The sequence below is a fragment of the Balaenoptera ricei genome, chromosome 10 (assembly GCF_028023285.1).
Source record: "Balaenoptera ricei isolate mBalRic1 chromosome 10, mBalRic1.hap2, whole genome shotgun sequence".
NCBI lineage: Eukaryota > Metazoa > Chordata > Mammalia > Artiodactyla > Balaenopteridae > Balaenoptera > Balaenoptera ricei.
The window spans coordinates 21,617,864-21,634,541 of NC_082648.1; the positions used below are offsets into that span (position 1 = coordinate 21,617,864).

At 36.2% G+C, this 16,678-nt stretch overlaps 1 protein-coding gene across 14 annotated transcripts in view; it reads right to left on the minus strand.

The window, feature by feature from the left end:
• The window catches only part of LMNTD1 (lamin tail domain containing 1), a 431,818-nt gene that overhangs the window by 341,499 nt on the left and 73,641 nt on the right, over positions 1-16,678 (minus strand). The window lies entirely within an intron of this gene.

A 16,678-nucleotide genomic window follows, 5' to 3' on the forward strand; every position in this document is an offset into this window, starting at 1 on the left:
GGACAAGGAGCTAATGCCAGCATGGCCTGCAGCATGTAGACCCCTGTAGGGCCCTGCACAGGCTGCCCTTCCAAGCTCCCTGTAGCTTGGGGCTCATGCTCTCCGATCCAGGGCCTGGGGAAACCACTTGCAGCTTCATGGTCTTTAGACTGCCCCCTCAGCCTCCTGGCCAGTGAGACAACACAGCCTGGGAAACAGAACAACCACCTAAGGCAGGGATAGAACGTACACCTTGTCCCTTTCTAAACCTGTGGCCAGCGTGTAGCCTCTTCTCCCAATATCCTCATTCCAGACATGTCTAGTTGGTGTTGCCATGGCAGACACTGCCAGTCAAGCACAGCATTCTTTGTAATGGAACCCAGACACAGCCTGCCACCTTACCCTCAACCCTGGGCTCCAAGCAGCCCCCTGTATTTATTCAGAGTTGGCATATAACGTGTTTGGTGCTCCTGGCCTAAGGACACCTCAAAGGTGATGGGACCAAGGCAGAGCCCCAAGCACAGACATACATGGGTGTAGTCGAAAGGAAGGACTCAGGTTCCCGTGCTAGAGAGCCAGGATCTTTGAGGGCCTATGTGTACCCACCAGATGAGGATCAGATTGCATATGCTATTGGGAAAAAGTGTGCTGACATAGATGCTGACAGAATAAGAAAGGCAGAAAACAAAAACAAGTGTTGGGTTTGGGGCTGTCATATGAGAAATGCAGAATAAAACAAACAAAAAAAGTTATTAAAAAAAAAAAAAGAAAGAAATTCTAGCCAAAGTAAGAACATGTTCAAGAAATGGGAAAAATTGCCTTAATTCATCTATTATAACTCCAACTTGAGGAAGAATAAGAAAAGGATATTATTCTTGCGAGTCCCAGAAAAAAAAAAAAGTCTAAGAAATGAATTTGTGAATCAAACTCTTTAAGAAAATAAATTGAGTATGAAAAACTAAGATTTCCTTTGAAGCTTGATCGATTTAATTTTACTGGTGCTCTCTTTTTATAGCAAATTATGTAACTGACATTAAAATACTGAATTAATATCCACCAAAAAAAACTATTAGAAATAATAAATGAATTCAGTAAAGTTGCAGGATACAAAAATAATATACGGATGCAATTGTAAATGGGATTGTTTTCTTCATTTCTCTTTGTGATGGTTCATTATTAGTATATAGAAATGCAACAGTATTGCATTTGGAAGAAACAATATCGTTAAAGTGTCCATACTCCTCAAAGCAATCTACAGATTCAATGCAATCCCTATCAAAATACCAATGGCATTTTTCACAGAACTAAAACAAATAACCCTAAAATTTGTATGGGTCCACAAAGGACCCCAAATAGCCAAAACAATCTTAAGAAAAAAGAATAAGTCTGGAGATACCACATTCCCTGATTTTGAACTATAATACAAAGTTACAATAATCAAAACATTATGATACTGGTACAAAAACAGACACATGGATCAATGAAACAGAATAGAGAGCTCAGAAATGAATCCACACTTATATGGTCAATTAATTTATGACAATGGAGGTAAGAATATCCAATGGGAAAAAGACAGTCTCTTCAATAAATGATGTTGGGAAAACTGGACAGCTACATTCAAAAAAATGAAACTGGACTTCTTTCTTACACCATATACAAAAATAAACTCAAAATGGATTAAAGACTGAAATGTTAGACCTGAAACCATAAAACTTCTAGAAGAAAATATAGGCAGTAATCTCTTTGACACTGGTCTTAGCAACATATTTTTGGATATGCCTCTTCAGGCAAGGGAAACAAAAGCAAAATTAAGCACATGGGACTACACCAAACTAAAAAGCTTTCACACAGGGAAGGAAACCAGCAACCAAAATGAAAGGCAATCTACTGAACCAGAGAATATCTGCAAATGATATATCCAGTAAGGGGTTGATATCCAAAATATATAAAGGATTCATACAACTCAATATCAAAAAAACCAAACCACCTGATTTTAAAATGGGCACAGGACCTGAATAGACATTTTTCCAAGGGAAATATACAGATGACCAACAGACACATGAAAATGTGCTCAGTGTCACTAATCATCAAGGAAATGCAAATCAAAATCACAATGAGATACCACCTCACACCTATCAGGATGGCTATTATCAAAAAGACAAGAAACGACAAGTGTTAGTGAGGATGTGGAGAAAAGGGACCTCTCACGCACTGTTTGTAGGAATATAAATTGGTGCAGTCACTATGGAAAAGGGTATAAAGTTTCCTAAAAAAAAAATTAAAAATAGAACTACCATATGGTCCAGCAATTCCACTACTGGGTTTTCATCTGAAGAAATGAAAACACAATTTGAAAAGATATAGGTACCCCTATGTTCATTGCAGAACTATTTACAATAGCCAAGATACGGAAGCAACGTAAGTGTCCATTGATAGATGAATGGATAAAAATGTGGTATATATATATACAATGGAATATTACTCGGTCATTAAAATGATAAAATCTCTCCCTTTGCAGCAATATGGATGGACCTACAGAGTATTATGTGAAGTGAAATAAGTTAGATAGAGAAAGGCAAATACTGTATAATTTCACTTATACGTGGAATCTAAAAAGCAAAACAAATGAACAATCAAAACAAAACTGAAAAAGACTCACATATATAGAGAACAAACAGTTGGTTACCAGAGGGGATTGGGGTTCAGGGACAGATGAAATAGGTGAAGGAGATTAAGAGGTACAAACTTCCAGCTAAAAAATAAATAAGTCACAGGGATGTAATGCATAGTATAGGGAATATACTCAATAATATTGTAACAACTTTGGTGACAGGTGGGAACTAGATTTATTATTATCATTTCATAATATTTAAAAATATTGACTCACTATGTAATATACTTGAAACTAATTAATATGTATATTAATTATAATTCAATTAAAAGTAATAAAATAATTCATATTCACTTGACATTAGTTCAGTCAAATAGCTCTGTTGGTAACTCTTATGATAAAGACAACTAATAATAAAATAATGATAGAATTGAGAAATACATACTGTGGTCCATGTATCATTTTTTCAATACTATAATAAGTGCTAGAGGTAGACTAAGATCCAGGATCCTGGAGCCAAACTGTATAGGTTCAAATACTGACTCTGTCACTTACTAGCTCTGTGACCTTAGGCAATTTACCTAACCTCTCTGTGTCTCAATTTCCTCATTTTTAAATATGGATAATAATAGTATCTACCCCATAGGGTTTTTATAAAGATTACATTAGTTAATAAATGTAAAAACTTAGAACAATGCCTTCCACATATTTGGTATTATTTAAGTATTTGCTGTTGTTCTTTGAAATTTATATTAGAAAAGATATGTGATTGATCATGACATTCATTTCTGGTTTTAATAATACTTATAAAACTAGGAATAGAAAAAAAGTGTTCTTAACTTGAAGTACTGGTTAAGAATGCTCTGGTGGAAAGTAACAGAAAACTCTGTGAATGGTGGTTTAAGCTATAATAACGTTTTTGTATTTATTTTACAGGAATTTCAGAAGCAGACAGTCTCAGAACTGGGTCAGTGAGCTAAAAATATAACTCGGCACTCAGGTTCATTCCAGCCTTGTGTTTTGACCATGCTTAGCTGTCAGCTCTTCATTCTCATGCTGGTTGCTTATTATCAGGAGGGCTGCCACAGCTCTAGGCTTCAAGACTGGATGTAGGAAAAGGAGAACTGCCAACAAGCTCTGCACTCACACATGCACTGATGCCTAACCCTTAAGAGGATTCAAATGATCTCTCTCTTAAGATGCCAGCAGACTTCCCCTTAACAGAGGAAGTAAGTAACTGGCTCTCCAGCATCCATAGTTAGAGGTTACAGAATGGCTTTGAGGGTAGCCCACCAGCACTTTCTGTTACTTTGATGAAGACAACCTATCAGAAAGCAACAACAGATGTCACACATAAGATGTGACTCTTGAAGAATTCTGATTAAAGCTCAGAACAAGAAAAGTCTGCTTATACACAGCTATTATTCAATGTTTTTATGGATGCCCTAGCCAGTGGTCATAAACCAAGAAAATCAAAGACAATCAATTGAAAATTTTAGATTTAAAATGAAATAAAGGGACTTCCTTGGAAGTCCAGTGGTTAAGAATCCACCTTCCAATGCAGGGGACGCCGGTTCGCTCCCTGGTCAGGGAACTAAGATCCCACATGCCGTGGGACAACTAAGCCCACGCACCACAACTACTGAGCTGGCGTGCTCAAGAGCCCGCATGCCACAACTAGAGAGAAGCCTGCGTGCCACAATGAAGAGCCGGTGTGCTGCAACTAAGACCAGATGCAGCCAAATAAATTAAATAAATACTTTTAAAAAATGAAATAAAATTAAAATTCAGTTCCTCAGTTTCACTAACAACATTTCAAGCGACCAATGGCCTCATGTCACTAGCGGCTACCATACTGGACAACACAGAGAACATTTCCATCATCTCCGAAAGTTTGATTTGACATTGCTGCAGTTTAGAGGGAAAGTTGTCAGTACCCACAAACCTTTAAAATGTGAACGTTAGTTGAATGCACAATTGCACTACCGACAATAATCTGTCCTGCCGAAATACACAATTGCACAAAACTGTGTGTATAAAATTGTAATATTATTAGCAGTACTCCCACACTGGAAGTGATATGTGTCCATCAGCAGAGGGGGGATTTAATAAATTATACTACATTCAGATTATAGCATATTATGCAGATATTTGAAAAAAGGATACAGATCTATATATACTCACAAGGAAGGATGCTTGCCATATATTGCTGAGTGAATCAAGCAAGTTACACCCATACACTACGATCCCATTTTGATTTCAAATATATTGTATGTAAATTTGTATAAAATTGTATACATATAATTACACATGTTTCTGGACCAGGACTATGGGGAAGTGAGTGAGATGCCTAGGGCATAAAATTCTCAGTATCTCTGTAAATTTTAGACCCTAGATGCCTCACTCACCATAACCTAGTCCTGGCCCTGATATGTTTGCATGTATATAGAAAACTCTTGGAGAATAATCACACATGAATAAAGGAGTATTTTCATTTTAACAGTTTTCACTTCTATATTATTTGATTTTTTAAGGAAGGGTGTGACCTGAAGCAAGTTGTTTATTAAAGCCTATACCTAAGGGAACATTAGAGACCAAAACAGCAGTGAAAGACCTGCTCTAGTCCGGGGCCCGTTACAGACTAGCAACATGTTAATATTTGAGCTGGTTTTCATGTTGAGTTCCACATAATTTCTGAAGATTTTCATTTGACCCTTTGAACAGAGGAAATACTACCAGCATTTTTATTATATAAATAATCGTTTGCTTCTATTTGTATTTTTTCATGTTATATTCTCAATGCTTATTAGTAATAGCTCTTCCATACCACAGTTTCTGTATAATTACCATGTAATCAGCCAAGCAAAATTTTAATGACTTTTTAACAACACAGAATGTGGTCAATCATTTGCCGAATTATTACAGTAGCTCAAGTCGCTGGTCTATGTATCAATACCAAAAATGCTGCTAATCATGGAGTTTCCAACATGAATTGAGTGGCTTCAGTCTTTTTCATTCAATGTCTATTTATATTTTCTTCTGATCAATGTTCATGCCTTTGTTGTGTTTTTTCAATTTTTGAGCTTTCAATGATTATTTTAAATGAGACTTGATAACCTTATTTTTTCAGGTGAGCATACTTGCTGTAACCTGTTACCTTTCATAATTAAAGCTAACAATGGGCTTAGCTTTGTTTTAGTATGTATATTTTTCACAAAAGACAAAGAGTAGGAAGTGTGCCCTGTGTTTATACTGACAATGAATTGACACAATCCTCTCGATATTTATATATTATCTCCATATGGTGTGAAATATTTCCATTGTGTTTTGTTGTTTTTCAAAGATGGGATGAATGATTCCTTTTCTGTTTTGAAACCTTTCAAATCTGCCCATAAAAAGTCCAACCCATAATTCCACAAACATTCAGATTCACAATTATAAGTTAGTAAATGACTAAAATAAATAACAAAACATATTTCAAAGTACCAGTCACCTGGGTTTTATTTTTCCCCAAGTATAATTTTAAAAGACAGATGCAGTGTCCTCAAAACCACTGCCGTGATGCCAGCATTTCACAACAGTCAATTTATGGAAGAGTTAAAGCTATCTATGTCAGCCAGCTGTTTGGGTTCCATGATGTCCATTTTTCCTAATGACTACATCAACTCTGTAATGGGAAAATACAGATAGTTACTTAGAAATTAAAGTTAATTTATAATTAACTATAATTTTAACCAAAGTTCCACTTCAACAGGGTTAGTGTTTATTATTTCTTTAAAGAGTAAACAAACTAATTAATATCTTAATATGATATAAACAGACTCATGTATTTGAATGCATATCTGTTTGTAAATTTTAGCTACATTTCCTAGTTGAAGGAAGAGCAAAGACACTTTTAAGGAAAAAGAATTAACTGTTTTTTAAATTAGTAATCATGGGGCTTCCCTGGTGGCACAGTGGTTAAGAATCTGCCTGCCAATGCAGGGGACGTGGGTTCAATCCCTGGTCCAGGAAGATCCCACATGCCATGGAGCAACTAAGCCTGTGCACCACAACTACTGAGCTTGCTCTCTAGAGCCCACGAGCCACAACTACTGAGCGCGCCTAGAGCCCGTGCTCCGCAACAAGAGAAGCCACCACAATGAAAAGCCCGTGCACAGCAACGAAGACCCAATGCAGCCAAAAAATAAATAAATAAATAAATAAAAATTTTTTAAAAAATTAGTAATCACATTCTATTTCACTCCGGAAGTTCTTTTAGGCTAGATTAAACTGCATGAAAAATAGCATTGATTTGGTTCCTAATATTCACAGTTGCCCTTGAGAAATTGAAATCTTTTAAGATCCTTCAGCAGTCCAATATTCACTTCCATTTTTATAATCACATGGAAGCATTTGTCAATAACCTTTACCGAACATTTTAGATGTTTCCTTCTGGACCTCAGTTTACATACTTATAAATTTAAAATTAGAAAGTTGAAAGGAGTAATCTCTATAGTCCTAACATTCTATAATCCTATCTAAATTTTGAAATGGTCTAATAAAAATATATTCTTGCTTTGTGTGCTATTTGATGTGCATACACTTTTTTCTTTTAAAATTTCTGCCTAATCATCACATTTCTCTGCCACTTTTAAAATAGCTACTTATTGCTACCACTATCTGAATTACATGTATTAATAAGATAACTTATTTGTAAGGGACAGAACGTACTATCATGTTAGTTGAAGCAAAAGCAAAAATGATGACTCACATATCTGGGAGATTCAAGGGCTTTGGCTAGAACAGAATCCAAGTGTTCAAACATCCTCAGGTATTTGCCTCTCTCCATGTGTAAGTTCTTCTTCGTTTTTGGTTTATTTCCAGGCATATATTTTATGTGTAACATTAAAAATAATTACCATTAGCTTCATTCATCTTTACATCCCATGAATTCAGCAACCCCATTGTTGCAAAAGTGCATATCTTTCCTGGCAGCTCCAGAAGCCCTGAGATGGACTCTAATTGGCCTGACTTGGGTCAGGTAGCCAAATCTGAAGGAATCCCAGTGGTCAAGAGGATTTGTATTCTCATTGGCCAGGCCTGGAACATGTACCCCACCCCTGATGTCAAGTATATAGTCACCTGATTGGAACCATGTGGACTCAGAGTGCAGGGGTGATCCCCAAAAGGACAGACATGTTATATTTAAGAAGAAGGAACACTGAGCAAGCAAAACACCAGGTGTCCACTGTGCTAACTCCTGATAGCATTCCATCAACCTGAGTCCCTAAACAACACACTCTAGTATTCAATCTATTTGTGCAGCTGTTAATGCAGCTGAGTCCAGAATGTTTACTTTATGGCACTGACTTGATATTTTCCATAGTATGGTACATTACATGCAGTGATGAAACATTAAGAAAACAAGTATGGAATTTAATATGATAATAAATAGATCAGCAAACATTATTCTTTTGTTCACTTTCCAAGTTCTAAGATTTGAGTCCCAGTAAATTTCCTACTCATTCTCAACTTGCTTTATTACTAAGCTTTTCAAAGGACAAACACTGTTTAGTATACTTGCTACCATAGTCTCTTCAAGGATCTTCTTTATGGAATCTACGTATAGCATCTACCTACTTATAATAAAATCCTTATATTATTATCAACTAAAGAGCCTTGTATAAGGCCCAAGACTCAGCAGCTAGAGTCTAATGTGCTTAGCACTTCTTTAAAAATTGACTTGGGGCAACTGGACCTTCTGAGTAAGTTTCTTTTTAAAATATTTGAAATTGTCAGTAACAAAAACAAATTTAGCACCCTGATTCAAAGTCATACTTGTATTTTCCTAGGTATTTTAATTGTATATAATTGATCATCTTCATGATTTATCCAAAATATTTTTACTATAAGGTAATAAGTTCTTTCGAGAACTCTTCACCTAAGTGGGTCTCCTCAGACAAGATCTACTGCATTTGTGAACAGTATCATTTCAGATGCAAATGAGAATAGATTGGAGTCTAATGTGACTCACAGAGCCAGATATTCTGAGCCTCCAAATAATTTTATGTTGATTAAGCAACACTGGATACCTTTATGCCATTAGGGGACTAATTTACCATGCTTGTCAGCATAAACAACAATTAACATTTTTTTTCCCCTCTTTCTTTCTTTTTTTAAAGAGCATGACATTTATTTCTCCTGGCAGTTAACCAGGTTCTGAGTGGGTGAATTTTTGCTTCTTACAGTAAATTATGCAAAGGCATTCAATAAGTCAATGGTTCTAATTTGAAATATTTGTAGTGCTGGATAAAAGCCAGCCACCTCCTTTTTATGGAACTGTAATACTTTTAGGGAAGCAATGGTAACAGCCATCATTTGCTTTTAAATATATATCTTTTTAATATTTGGTTATAAAGATTGCAGGGAGACCTGATCTACTGATTATGGAGAAGGCTCTTGGGGCCTTCCAATGGGAGAAATCATAGCAGAAGTGTCTAGCTCCATTGCATGAGGGAAAATCTAATGGCAATAGCCAGAAAGCAACCATGATCCCTTCTCCGGGGGAATAAGAGGAAATTGTTGCTGAGAGAGACTAAAGTACCGATGCACTCACTCTTCAAGCAAAACTACAGGTCGTGGGCAGCGGGGCATGCTTTGATTTTCCAGCCTATCCCTAGTTTTTTCCTTTGGTGGGATCTTCCTAGATGCCACATATCCTGGGTGTGGTATCCACGGTCAGGGTGACTGATCCATGTAGTGGGAAGTAAGAAAGGGCAGAAATGTTCCATTTTGCAGACTGGCTAGACAGGATCTGATTCCAGTGGGCAGCAGCTCAGAGTGTGACCTGGGAATCCGTCCACAGTGAAAGGATGAAAGAGCAAATATAATGCTTTTGAGATGGACTTCTGGGCCAGATGGACTTAAGCTCCAAGGTTGGCTTTACAACTCACCAACCTAGCTGAGTGACTAGGGAAGTTGTCTTGTGTTTCCACGCCCCTCTTTCCTCATCTAGAAAGCGGAGATAATAATAGTATCATCTTGTAGCAGTATTGTATGTTCCTGGCATATAATTAAGTATTCAGTCTAGAGTAGGGATAGAACAGTAGCCCAGTGGACTGACAATGATGTTGGGAAAGCTGATTGACAGGGAAGGGGAGGAGTAGAAGAAGGAAATGGAGTGTCCCTTTATTGAAGTCAGCCACACTGTCACAGCAGTCAGGGAATGGGCATCTGTCCACACCCACACTGGGCAGCCTGTTAGCCATCTTCCTAAAAATGGAACGTGTGGTTGCAGTACCAGAACCACACGTACCACCGAACCAACTTCAAGAGTCCTACAGCAAAGTTTAATCATGGTTAAAATAAGTAAGCTTTCTTGTTTGAAAATAATTTCCTTAATCATCTGGTCTGTCTCCCTTTCACTAGGCAGAGTTCAATTTAAACATCCCAAAATATATAACATGACTTTAATTTCAAATATTTGTAGAGAAATAATTTTAATAAATTAAAATTAATAATTTTCTATTAATAAACTCCATTAATAAACTATTTCAGCAGCTCACAATCTTTATATCAAAAAGATGAAAAAATCTGATTGGCTATATAGTGACCATTTCCAGTGTGTGATGACTTTCTGTCTCTAATGATGAGTTCTTATTCATTCTGAAGGGTTTACTTCCAGATCAGTACATTGAATCCTTAATGGAAAAAAATATCTAATATTTTGAGAAGTTAAAGAGTTCCACATAAAATATCATATTTAGAGCATTCAGATTTGAAACTGTGGATGTGAATTTCAATTCCAACTTCCCACTACAGTTCAGATTTACTCTCATAAAAGACAGTCTCCAGTACTCCCCTCCTTCACATCTCTTGCTTTCATTGTCCTCAGCCCGGCTGCACATTAGACTCACCCAGAGAGCATGTTAAAAATTTCTGAGGCTGGGGCCCCACCCCCAGAAATTCTGGGCTGTGACTTGCCATCGGTTTGCTCCTTAAAATTCTCAGGTGATTCTAGCACCGCTGAGAGCCACTGCTCTCTGTGGAATTATATTTGCAAAGGCAGGAAGTACTCTTTTCTCTTTCTTTTGTCCTTAAGTTTCACAACTTAGTCATTTTTTTAAAAGATTATGATATGAACATTATCTCTTTAATTAAGAGTACTTAGATGATTGCATAATGAGTCCGTCTGTTCGTTTGAGTGATTTAGAGAGGAACGATAAAGTATCTCCTGCAGTTACTATGAAACAGTCTCATAAATTGTATTTTTAAATTATTGAAACTATGTTCACCAGCTAACGAACTTTTTTTTTGCTATAAACTAAGCAGATAAGAATTTCTATAAAAGTAATTAATGAGCCTTTTCACCTTCCATAGAGATATGCCTTCTCTATTTCTAACAAGGTTACCACCAGTCTCCCAGCCATCTATGCCTTGAACCTTGCGTCTCTACTGCAGTGCCTTGTAGAGGGCAAAAAAGGAGCTCCGTTTATTTTCAGTTTATAAATAAAATGTCCCATTTGGTGGTGGAGGTTTGGGTAATTGATGCCTCTTTCTGCTTCACAATGACCTTCACCTGTGATCCTATTTGTGCAACTCTGTCCCTGCCGGCTCTGGGGCTGTCCGGATTCCTGCCTCTCCATGTTGTTCCCTGGCCCTTCATTTAATAAATATTCCTGAGGCACTTAATATGTGCCAGGCACTATTTAAATCTGTGGGCCTGTGGCAGTGAGCAAGGCAGGCCAGAAGAGCCAGTTCTCTTGTGGAGATTACATTCCAGAAGAAGAACAAATAAATAAATAAGAAAATGTACTCTGTGCAGTACAGAGAATATTGCAATCTCATGTTCCATAGAGCACACTTTGGGAAATTCTGGTCTATTATGTGCATCTAAGAAAAGTTTCCCCCTCCCTGGTTATCACAAACTCTAAAATGACTGAGTTATTTTCTCCCAAGAAAACTTTCATTTCCCCTTACCGACAAACTCCTATAGAATTAGGTCTAGCTTAATTGTTTCCAGAATTTCATCTGTTGAAAGCTCACTCTGAGTATTTCGTCTTGAAGGTCAGTAGAAGAATGTTGAGAAGCACATGGCCATAACACTTCAGATGAACTTACTCTTGCTTTGGAACTCCTAATATATTGATTTTTTTCCTCTTGTTTCTTTGTCCTTTTCTGTCGGCTTTGACTCTAAATTTTCTTCATATTTTAGCTCTTACAGTGATCAAAGATGAGATTGTCCAGCTCCTTCCATCAACCTGGTTATTCTTTCTCTTAACTCAGCTCCTGAATTTAGTTTTCCCCTGGGGCTGTTTACTCTACTCTTCTCAAGTTTTGTTGACAGGTCTGGTGACTCCCCAGTATCAGGACTAAGCAAAAACATGTGCCACTCTCAACTCTGTTGGCACAGTAATTATTCAACAAACACTTATTGACCATCTACTGTGTTCTAAGATCCATATGATACACAAGGGTTACAAAGATGAACAAGATATGGCCCCTCTTCTAAAGTTAAGAGTCCTGTGGAAGAGTCAGGTACTTAAGCCAACACAGGATAAGGTCTGTGGTCAGTGAGCTAAACAGAAACTATTAAAGTGGAGAATCATAACACATAAAAAACTGAAGTGTATATTTTTAACTTAGACCTTTAAATATACATTCACTCATCCAACTTTAACACAGAGGGTCAAGTCCTTTTGTTCGATTGCTGATTGGAATTTTGCATTGTCTTTCTTGTGGAGCCATAACACATCATCTATCATTTCTATTTTCAGTTTATTTAAAATAGAGTAAAAATGTAACAACACTGTAGAAGTATTGGAGTCCTAAAACCATGTAGACTTTTGTGATTTTTTTCCCAGTCTTTTACAGTTGTCTTGCTCAAAATCTATTCTGACAGCACTTGTTTTAACATCTTATTTTCATAGTCTTTCCAAAGCATTCAAATAAGTTTACAAGAAATAATAACTCTTTCACTCCACACTTAAAATCTCATCAGTTTAGTATTTAATTAAATTACATGTTTTAAAATATCAAGTATAATGGACATAATCAGGTTTGAATACACACACAACTGAGTCTTGTTAAGCACACACCCCACTTGGAGAGAGGCAAAGGCATGAGTACAAGAAAGGGAGACCCCCAGCTGGGAGCATCCAGTGCGCCTTCAGTATCAAATAGTATATTTTCCAGACAGCAGGGAATTCTCTGGTTAATCTGGTAAATTGCTTAAGAGGTCTACTCATATTATATGACTGCAATACAATATAAATGGTTTAATAAAAGCTATGCAAAATGTTATGTTTTATCTTAAAAGGGTCCTTCCCTGTTACCCAGAATAAATGTTAATTTGGAACTTTTTCTTTTTAGGGGGTGTCTTTGATTATTTTAACTTATCTTTGGAATAAGCAATAGAATTGCACACTTCAAAATTTCTAAAGTAAAAAAAAAAAAATGTTAAAAGTATCTCTGCTATACCTGTTCCCCAGCCACCAGCCCTCTTTCCCAGAGGCAGCCAATGTTACCAGTTCCTCCTGTGTCCCTATAGAGGTTTTTAAAATAAGTATTAAAATGCATCCAACACATAATCATATACATTTTCTTTTCTTTTTATAAAAATACAAAATGCTAGCATACTGGCTCTGCCACTTCAAGGATGAGTTTTGACATTTTCCTTCACTCTCTGGGAGTCAGAATTTTCATCAAGCAAGTCAAGAACTTGTCAGATGCTCTGTATTTGGCTGACTAAGGCTTCCAGCAGATGGCCAGATTATATCCCCATTACTACTATATCTTGATTCTCTGCCAGTTTTGTAAAATATATCAAGAACACATCATCTGTTGCCTCTGTAAAGTCAGTTCAACATCATTTCTGCCTCTTTCATCCACTTGTAAGGTATATATTTTGTGGATATCCTTAAAGGTGTATTTTCTTGACATATCATACTATTATACACTCCCTCCTATCAGATTTTTAGTAATTATTTATTTGGTGCATGAGATAAACTGTTTCATAAAAGTATTTCCAACAAGTCTTAGTACTTCCCATATGTGTATACATTTTGCAACGTGCATTCGTTTTATTTACAATCCATGTGTTTTACATGTGTTTTGGCATTTGAATTTCTAAGTAATATTTTCAGTCTTTTTAAATTATTTTCTCATGTGAATCCCTGAGAAGCTCCCTCAGTCTTGTTTTTCTTTCCATATCCTATCTTTTCTCCTCCAAAGAAATCAGCATCATGGCTTTATCTGGGAATTTATTTTGCTTTCTCTACATTTTCAAAGTAGAACCTTCTTGAACAGGTCAGCTAACCTCTGGGAAAACATGTTTGTTCTTCCCCATTTTGCAATATGCATCTCACTCTAGCCAAGAGCCTATCTTTCCAGGATATTAAGTCATGGTCCAGGTATCTAAGCCCATTTCATGAATACTAACTACATTGCCAGTAGTTCCCTTCCCAGAGATTCCTTTATCTTTCACATGTCCTACTCCAATGAAAAAGAAACAATGGAAACATGACCTACACTTCACTAGTTTCCTGCCTAAAAATTCAGTCCCTAAAGATGTTTCCCTCTTCTTTTGCTAGTGTCTTTTTTCTGTTCAAGATTGAACAACTTGCCAACTTGCCAGATTTGTTAATTAATTCATTAATTTACCCAACAAATATTTGTTTAGTAGCCAGGGGCTGAGTTGTTAAAATTTAACTTATTAAAGTTTATAGTAATTTATTACTGTATGGCCATAGTATCTATAATTTTAATTGGTAAGTATTACATAAAGGTATGTTACAAAATATGTGGGAGTATACGGATGGCCCAACAGGCACATGAAAAGATGCTCAACATCACTAATTATGAGAAAAATGCAAATCAAAACTACAGCAAAATACCACTTCACACCGCTTCATGGCCATCATGAAAAAGTCTACAAACAATAAATGCTGGAGAGGGTGTGGAGAAAAGGGAACCCTCTTGCACTGTTGGTGGGAATGTAAATTGGTGCAGCCGCTATGGAGAACAGTATGGAGGCTCCTTAAAAAACTAAAAATAGAGTTACCATAAGATCTAGCAATCCCCCTCCTGGGCATATATCTGGAGAAAACTATAATTTGAAAAGATACATGCACCCCAATGTTCATAGCAGCACTATTTACAATAGCCAAGACATGGAAGCAACCTAAATGCCCATCGACAGATGGATGGATAAAGAAGATGTGAGATATATATATATATATATATATATATATATATATATATACACATACATACACACACACACATACAATGGAATATTACTCAACCTTAAAAAAGAATGAAATAATGCCATTTGCAGCAACATGGATGGACCTAGAGATTATCATAGCAAATGAAGACAGAGAAAGACAAATACCATATATCACTTATATGTGGAATCTAAAAAATGATACAAATAAACTTATTTACAGAACAGAAATAGACTCACAGATATAGAAAACAAACTTATGGTTACCAAAGGGGAAGGGGGGAGGGATAATTGGGAATTTGGGATTAACATATACACATTGCTATATGTAAAATAGATAACCAACAAGGACTTACTGTATAGCACGGGGAACTATATTAAATACCTTGTAATAACCTATAATAGAAAAGAATCTGAAAAATAGTCATATATATGTATATGTGAACTGAATCACTTTGCTGTACACCTGAAACATTGTAAATCAACAATACTTCAAATTTAAAAAAAGATATGGGAGCAGCAAGGAAGAAGACACTAACTCCGGTGGGTAGCAGAGTAGTAGAAGCAAGTTAGAAGGCTTTACAGAAGAGGATATCTGGAACTTTAGAAATTAGTAGGAGTCTGCCAGGCAGGCAAGGGAGAAAAGTACATACAGCAGACAGAAGATTTTGTGCAAAAGCAAAGAGGTATGAATACACATGTGAAGCCTAAACTAAGGCAACATCAGTAGTAATGAAGAGGTGAATACAGGGTTGGGAGACAGTTTAGAGTTAAAATCTATAGGGTTCTCTGGCCATTAGGATATGGGAAATAAGAGAAGGGTAGTATTCAAGAATGACTCTCAGTTTGGTTATGGGTAGACTAATGGATGGTGAAGTCTGAGATTAGGAATTCAGGAGATGGGAACAGCTTTGGGGGTTGTATTGATAATAATGAATGCAATTTTGCACAGGTAGGTTTCGAGGTGGCTGTAGGCTATTCAAGCAGAGGTGCCGTATAAGCTATAAAAAGTGTTGGTCTGAGCCCAAGAGAGAAAACTGACTAAAACATAAATATGGGCAATTGTTAAGATCATGGGAGCAAATTTTGCTATGGATTGAGAAATCAATGAGACAAAAATAAGTGGGATGTCAAACACTTTCAAATAAGAGGTAAATTTGGGAACATTTTTTAAAAATCCATTGATCTGTCTTAACAGGCTAATAATGGGAATGTGTGTATATATATATATATATATATATACACACATATATATACACACACACATATATGGATATATATATATGGAGAGAGATATATTAGTAAATAGAAATAGGTAGTAATAATAACAGAAAAAATATTAGAGCAATAGAAAAAATATATTGTAATGCAATGAAAGTTGTCCTTCTGGCCAAGAACACCAGCTCCAGAACACTTTGCTATTTATGACCCTAGTTCTGAATCATTGTTTTCAACCTTTTTTTGGCAATATCCCCACCAGATTCTCCCTGGAAATTAAAGACTAAAATCAAATTCACTTCATATACCTCCAACTGAATTGACCAAATCTTTGTACCCATTCGCTAATATAACATATGGTCTGTAACTTCCAGTTACTGCTATGGTGATGACCTAGCAACTGCCTACTTTAGTTGGATTTGTACACTGAATATTTATGAATGCCAAAGGAATAATTGGGAAAATGTGACAAACAATTTCTATTACCATAACAGACTATTCATTTACCCTATAACTCAGTTGCAAAAGTTATAAGTTATTTAGCATTTTGAGTTCCACACTGAATTCAATATTAACTAAGGAAGTTTAATATGTCCTCAATATGTCACTCTACTAGCTGGAAGTATCACTCTCTTTGCAAATATTTTAACACAAATATAGAG